Source organism: Triticum dicoccoides, chromosome 4A, assembly GCF_002162155.2.
Source record: "Triticum dicoccoides isolate Atlit2015 ecotype Zavitan chromosome 4A, WEW_v2.0, whole genome shotgun sequence".
Lineage (NCBI taxonomy): Eukaryota > Viridiplantae > Streptophyta > Magnoliopsida > Poales > Poaceae > Triticum > Triticum dicoccoides.
The window spans coordinates 412,402,081-412,409,664 of NC_041386.1; positions in this window are offsets into that span (position 1 = coordinate 412,402,081).

Here is a 7,584-nt window from a genome sequence, read left to right on the forward strand (position 1 = left end):
ACTCCAAAGTTAAGCGTGCTCAGCTTGGAGTAGTGTCAGGATGGGTGACCGACCGGGAAGTTGCTCCCGGGTGCACACGAGTGAGGATAAAGTGCACAGAAAAGACTAGTATTGATCTATGGGGCCAGTCTAGATCCCGCCAGGAGTAACGACCACAGGCGGGTGTGTCCGGGGCATTACAAGTTGGTAATCAGAGCCTTCCCCCCCCTTAGGAGCCCCCTGCTTGATCGAATAGCTGGCGATGTTGAGTCTAGAAAAATGTTTTGAGTCATTTAGGATTATATATATCGAAGAGTTAGGACTTCTTTTTACTCCTCAGTCCCTTCGTCGCTCTGGTGAGACATACTGACGTAGAGTTTTGACTCTTCTCTTCTCAAATTTCACTAATTTTTTTTAGGATCACGCGGGTATCTTGGGATCATTCTGATGGTTTTGTGACGAGAACATTGTTCTGGGTGCCTCCTGACATTTAGGGGTTGTGGCAGTGTCCCGGGGAGTTGAGCTCCGAGGTGTTGTCGTCACAATTTTATCGTTGCAGTTCTGGAATACCTGAGTTTAATTTTGCTGACATCGAAAATCTCTTTTATGCAGTTGTTGGTGAGATAACCTCGACGCCACCCATTACTGGGGCGGGAGTTCGGGAGTATTGCCATAACATGTAGGATTTGCCAAGGTTGAGGTAGACGATTTCCGAAGTTTTTCTCGGTTATGTGTTGAAGGATGGATACAGCTAGATGTAGGATTTGCTAGATTTGGATGAGATATTATGCTTCCCCTGTACCCCCAACACCTGATTGCATAACCGGAAAGGTTCGGGAGTTTTGTAGGTGGGAATTCTTGTAGCTCTAGTTCTTCTTCCGCGGATATTTGGTTTGGGATTGGGTAAACCTCACCGAGTATTCGTTCTTGTTCCGTAGCTTGTTGGTTTTATTATTCTACCTCAATTCTAAGTGGCTTCTCAATTTATGGATATGTGACCATTTCAATTGGAATGCATTCATTCACTTTGTTCGGATGTGAAGACTTTATGTTGCAATTTCAACCCGTTTGATTCAACTTCAATATTTGTCTGTCAATGTGCTAATGGATGTCAACCTCTTCACGATGGCTCCTCCAACGCGCACGACTCCGAATCCTGATCCGCCACCACCACCTCCACCACCGGAGGCATGGCAAGCTGTGATGGCCGCTACCAATGCAAACACGCAGCTGATCATGCAACTTCTTCAAGAGCGCAACCAAGGGAACCAGGGCCAAGGCAACAATCAGAATCACTTTGCTACACTCAACCAGTTCCTTGCTAACCAGCCAAAGACCTTCAGCAGTTGTGTTGAGGCAACAAACGCTGATGATAGGCTCGTGGACATATTCAAGCATTTTGAGTGCAGTAACGTCAGGCCTGAGGACTTTGTCAAGTTCGCTTCCTTCCAACTCAAAGACCAAGCCGCAGAATGGTTTCAGTAGTACAAAGATTCCAGAGGAGGCTCTGTGATTACCTGGGATGAATTCCGTCAAGACATCAAAGCTCATCATATTCCTCAGAGCGTGGTTGAAAGCAAGCGTGAGGAATTCCTCAACCTGAAGCAAGGCTCTATGTTTGTTTACGAGTACAACAAGATGTTTCAGAAGCTCGCCCGTTTTGCTAAGCAAGACGTCCCTGACGAGAAGAGCATGATATACCAGGTCAGGGGTGGTCTCAGAGAAGAAATGCAGCTAGCTCTTGTCCTCTTTGAGCCCAAGAGGTACGATGAGTTCTACAACATGGCAATGAAGCAAGAGACTGCTCAACTGAAGTGCGATGCTTCCAAGAAGCGAGTCAGAGATGCTACTCCTTCTTCCTCAACTCAAGTGGCTAAGCAGCAAAAGTATTGGCTTCCTCCTCCTCCGTTCTGTCAGCCTTATCAGCAGAAGAGCAAAGGTGGCAGTGGATCTTCCCACCCACCCAACCCCGGCTTTCAGAACAAGACTTCGTCTCAAGCTCCAAGAACGAGTGCTCCGTATCACCGTCCGCTTCCAGAGGTCACGTGCAACAAGTGCCAACAGAAGGGTCACTATGCCAACAAATGTTTCAATCAGAGGCGTCTCCCTCCTCCTCCTCCTGTGAGATCGGCAAGTACAGCTGTGGTCAATCATAACCCCAAGCACGCCAAGGTCAACTTGTTGAACGCAACTCAGGCAAAGGACTCGCCAGATGTCATCATGGGTAACCTTCCTGTTAACAATGTTCCTACAAAATTTCTTTTTGATACTGGTGCATCCCATTCTTTCTTGTCATTCCCATTTGCATCAAAGCACAATGTTGATACTGAGGTTATGCCCAAAGTTATGCAAGTTGTTTCTCCCGGCAAGCTTTTGACTTCTAGTTTGGTTGCTCCCGATGTCTCTATCACGTTGGGCGACTACAAGTTTCTGTCCTCTCCAGTGGTCCTTGGAAACTCGGATATTGATCTTATTCTCGGAATGGATTGGCTTTCTAAGCAATAAGCTCATATTGATTGTGCTGCCAGGCAGATTCAATTGACACATTCGTCTGAGGATGTAATTGTCTTTGCCGCTCGTGATGATACCATCTGTCTGTTTTCTCTCAATGAGAAGGGTGAACTGGATGCCATCTCTCAAATTCCAGTCGTTTGCGAATATCAAGACGTCTTTCCAGAAGATCTTCCAGGAATGCCTCCGCACCGGCCAGTTGAATTCGTCATCGATCTTGAGCCTGGCACGGAACCTGTTTGCAAACGTCCTTACAAGCTTGGACCTGAAGAGTTGAAGGAGCTAAAGAAGCAACTCGATATTCAAGAGCGAATGGGTCTCATCCGACCTAGTTCTTCTCTGTGGGGTTGTGGAGTTCTTTTTGTGAAGAAGAAGGATGGAACGGACCGACTTTGTGTTGACTACCGTCCATTGAACAAGAAGACTATCAAGAACAAGTACCCACTTCCCAACATCAATGAGCTGTTTGAACAACTCAAAGGTGCTCAAGTATTCTCCAAGCTTGATCTCCGTATGGGCTATCACCAGATTCGAATTCCTGAGCAAGATATTCCCAAGACGGCTTTCAGAACAAGCTATGGTTCATATGAATACACTGTCATGTCTTTTGGCCTCGTCAATGCTCCACCGACTTTCTCTCGCATGATGAACTTCATCTTCAACGCCTACACAAATGACTTCGTGTAGGTGTACCTCGATGACATTTTGGTCTTTTCGAAGAACAAGGAAGATCATGCCAAGCACTTGCGTTTGGTGCTCGATAAGCTCAGAGAACATCAGTTCTACGCCAAGTTCTCAAAGTGCGAGTTTTGGCTCGATGAGGTTCTCTATCTTGGGCATATCATCTCTGCCAAGGGCATAGCAGTGAATCCTAAGAAGGTGTCTGCAATTGTGAATTGGGAACCACCTCAGAACGTGAAGCAACTCTGCAGCTTCCTTGGTCTCGCAAGCTACTCTCGAAGGTTCGTTGAGAACTTTTCAAAGATCATGAAGCCTCTTTCAAACCTTGTCTAGAAGCACGTGAAGTACGTTTGGTCTTCTGAATGTGACATCGCTTTCAAAACTTTGAAAGAGAAATTAGTCACTGCTCCAGTTCTGACTCCTCCTGATGAATCCAAACCGTTCGAGGTCTTCTGCGATGCCTCTCTTCAAGGTCTTGGTGCAATGTTGATGCAAGAGAAGAAAGTTGTGGCTTATACCTCTCGCCAGTTGAAGCCCAACGAGAAGAACTACCCCACTCATGACCTCGAGTTGGCGGTAGTTGTGCATGCTCTTTTGACTTGGAGACATCTCTTATTGGGAAGAAAAGTGGACATCTTCACTGACCACAAGAGTCTCAAGTACATCTTCACTCAGCCTAATCTCAACCTCAGGCAGACTCGTTGGGTTGAAATGATTCAAGAGTATAATCCGAGTATCGAATATACTCCAGGCAAGGCCAATGTGATTGTTGACGCATTGAGCAGGAAGGCTTACTGCAACAGTCTGATTCTCAAGCCTTACCAACCCGAGCTTTGTGAAACTTTCCGCAAACTCAATTTGCAAGTTGTTCCTCAAGGTTTCCTCGCCAACCTTCAAGTCTCTCCTACTTTGGAAGATCAGATTCGCGAGGCTCAACTTCTTGATGCTATGGTGAAGAAGGTGAAGATTGGGATTGCCAAGAGTCAACCCAAGTACAAGTGCTATCGCCTTGATGACAAGGATACTCTCTACTTCGAGGATCACATTGTTGTGCCTAAAGGTGACCTTCGTAAAGTCATTATGAATGAGGCTCACAATTCACTCCTCTCCATCCACCCTGGGAGTACGAAGATGTACCAGGACCTCAAGCAAGCTTATTGGTGGACTCGAATGAAGCGCGAGATTGCTCAGTTCGTGAATGAATGTGATGTCTGCAGAAGAGTGAAGGCAGAACACCAACAACTAGCTGGTCTCCTCCAACCTCTTGCCATTCCAGAATGTAAGTTTGACCACGTTGAGATGGACTTCGTGACGGGATTTCCAAAGTCCAGGCATGGCAATGATGTTATATTCGTTGTCATCGACAAACTCACTAAAGTGGCTCACTTTATGCCTATCAAAGAGTCTATCACTGCAGCTCAATTTGCGGAGTTGTATACCTCTCGGAATGTCTCTCTGCACGGCATTCCATAGTTGATCTCTTCAGACCGTGGCAGCATCTTTACCTCCAAGTTTTGGGATTCTTTTTAGAAGGCCATGGGCACCAACATCCGCTTCAGCATAGCTTTCCATCCTCAAACTAGCGGTCAGGTTGAGCGTGTCAATCAGTGCTTAGGGCTTGTGTTATCTCCTTCGGTATGAAGTGGGAAGATTGTCTTCCATATGCCAAGTTCTCCTACAACAACAGTTTTCATGCAAGTTCGGGCAAGGCCCCATTTGAAATTCTCTATGGCAGGAAGTGTCGTACTCCTCTTAACTGGTCAGAGACCAGGGAACGTCAACTTCTAGGAAATGACTTGATCACAGAGGCAGAGGAAATGTGCAAAGTCATTCGTGATAACCTCAAAGCAGCGCAATCGGGCTAGAAGAGCTACTATGATAGTAAGCATCGTGATTTGGCTTTCGAGATCGGAGACCATGTTTACCTCCGCGTCTGTCCAATGAAAGGTACTCATCGCTTCGGTATCAAAGGGAAGCTTGCCCCTAGATACGTGGGTCCTTTCAAGATCGTCAACAAGAGAGGCGATCTCGCCTATCAACTCGAGCTTCCTTCAAACTTTGCAAGTGTGCATGACGTGTTCCATGTCTCTCAGCTCCGTAGGTGCTTTAAGACCCCTGACCGCACCGTCAACTTCGAAGACATCGATCTCCAAGAAGACCTCTCTTATCATGAGCACCCCGTTGCTATTCTTGAAGAGACTGAACGCAAGACTCGCAATAAGTCAATCAAATTCCTCAAAGTCAAGTGGTCACACCATTCCGACCGTGAAGCTACCTGGGAACGTGAGGATCACCTCCTTTCTGAGTACCCGGCGTTTTTCCAGTCCTAGATCTCGGGACAAGATCCTTTCGTAGTGGTGGAGTGTTGTAACACCCCGGATGTAATTTACCTTATATGTATCCCAACTCTTGCCGATTCTGGCGCTGAGTTATTTCATTTTCCTCGGGTTCGGGTTTTTTGTATCCGTGTGTTGTTGCCTTGTCATGCATCTCATATCATGTCATCATATGCATTGCATTCGCATACGTGTTCGTCTCATGCATTCGAGCATTTTCCCCGTTGTCCATTTTGCATTCCGGCGATCCTATCTCCTCCGATGGTCCTTTCTACCTCTTTTTGTGTGTGGGGGTTAAACATTTCCGGATTGGGCCGAGACTTGTCATGCGGCCTTGGTTTTCTACCGGTAGACCGCCTGTCAAGTTTCGTGCCATTTGGACTTTGTTTGACACTCCAATGGTTAACCGAGGGACCGAGAAGGCCTCGTGTGTGTTGCAGCCCAACACCCCTTCAAAGTGGCCCAAAACCCACCTAAACCTCCTCCATCACCTAGGCCGTTCGATCACGATCGCGTGGCTGCAAACCACACCTCATTTGGAGCTTCCTAGCTCCCTCTACCTCTATAAATAGGCCACTCCCCGAAATTTTCGGGCGAAACCCTAGCCCCCCTCCTCCTCCAGCCGCCGGACGAAATCCAAACGGGCGGACACATCCGCTCCACCCGTCCGCCGCCACGTGTCCTCCTCCCATTGGCCGCTGCCCGTGCCCACATCATCGCCTCAGCCCCGCCGGCCCGTGAGGCCCAGGCCGGGCCCTCCCGTTGCCCGACCGGGCCCGAGCTGCCCCGCGCGCGCCGCCTTCTTCTTCCTCCGCACCGCCCCGATCCGCCGGAGCGCCGCGCTCCGCCACCTGCTCACCGGCGAGCTCGCCCACCACCCTGCGATTGAGCCGCCCGAGCCGGTCGCTGGACCCCTGCGAGCCCGCGCGCCCGTGGAGGAGCTCAACGCCGGAGCCGCCCCTCCTCACCATCTCCAGCCTCCCTCGACTCCGGCAGCACCTCCGTCTGCCTCTCCGTTGATCTCTGGCGACGGCGAACCACTGTTCCAGTGAGGTTCCGATCCAGTTACAGTAACCGCCAGATCCGATCCAGATCCGGTTGACTTTTTGCCCCCGAAACCCTAATTATTTGCAAACTTTGGCATGTCGTAACTCCGCATCCGTAGCTCCGATTTGAGCGTGTAGCATATCAAGATGTTCGTCTCAAAGAGTACATCATTTTCATTTGAGCTCATCTTGATGCCCGAAATGCTGTTGGAAGAGGGCTATGTGATAAAATTGCCAGATCTGTTTCATCAAATAGATATTTGTCATTTTTGCCATGATTAATGTGTGCATGATATGCTCCTGAGCTCTACATGTGTTTTGTTATATGCCATGCCATCTTGACAGAGGTGCTTACCATGTATTTTTGTGATATGTGTGGTGACTAGCACAAGCTTGCAAAGTAGCGTACTCGGTAATGCTGATTTCAGGGACTTAGAATTTCACTAAGTCCTTGTTCTGATTTTGTCATTATGCCATATGTTCATGTTGTTTCCTAGTGATCCGTGCCTCTTTTGAGGATGATCAGTAAGGATGATTTGTTAACATTGTGGTGCTCTATACATCCATGTATTTGTTTTCATTTATGGAGTACCCTAGCTTGAGTCAATCGAGCTCTACGTTTGCTATTTCGTGATTCCTGGCAGATTGTTGACTTGTTAGCGATTTTGCTGAGGATGTTGTTATTGATCCGTGCATGCTATGTTGTTGTTCTTGCCATGTATAGATTCTATGATATGTATTCTTGATGGGTGTATGCTTAGTTTGTCATGCCATGCTCTGTAGTGAGTGCATCGAGCTCGTACACATGCCTACTCGTTAACAGATTTGCATGCTCCAGTGTTTCACTAAGTCTGAGATCTGTTTAAGTTTTTGCCATGTTCACAATGTTGCAATCGTATTTTCTGATCCCTTTTGGCTCAAGGTCACTAAGTGACTTTTGTTAAGTGCTTTGAGTAGCTTCATGTCATGCCTTGCTTTGCCATGTTAAGTTCCCGTAGCATATAGTTTTCATGCTCCAAAGTATGCTACCT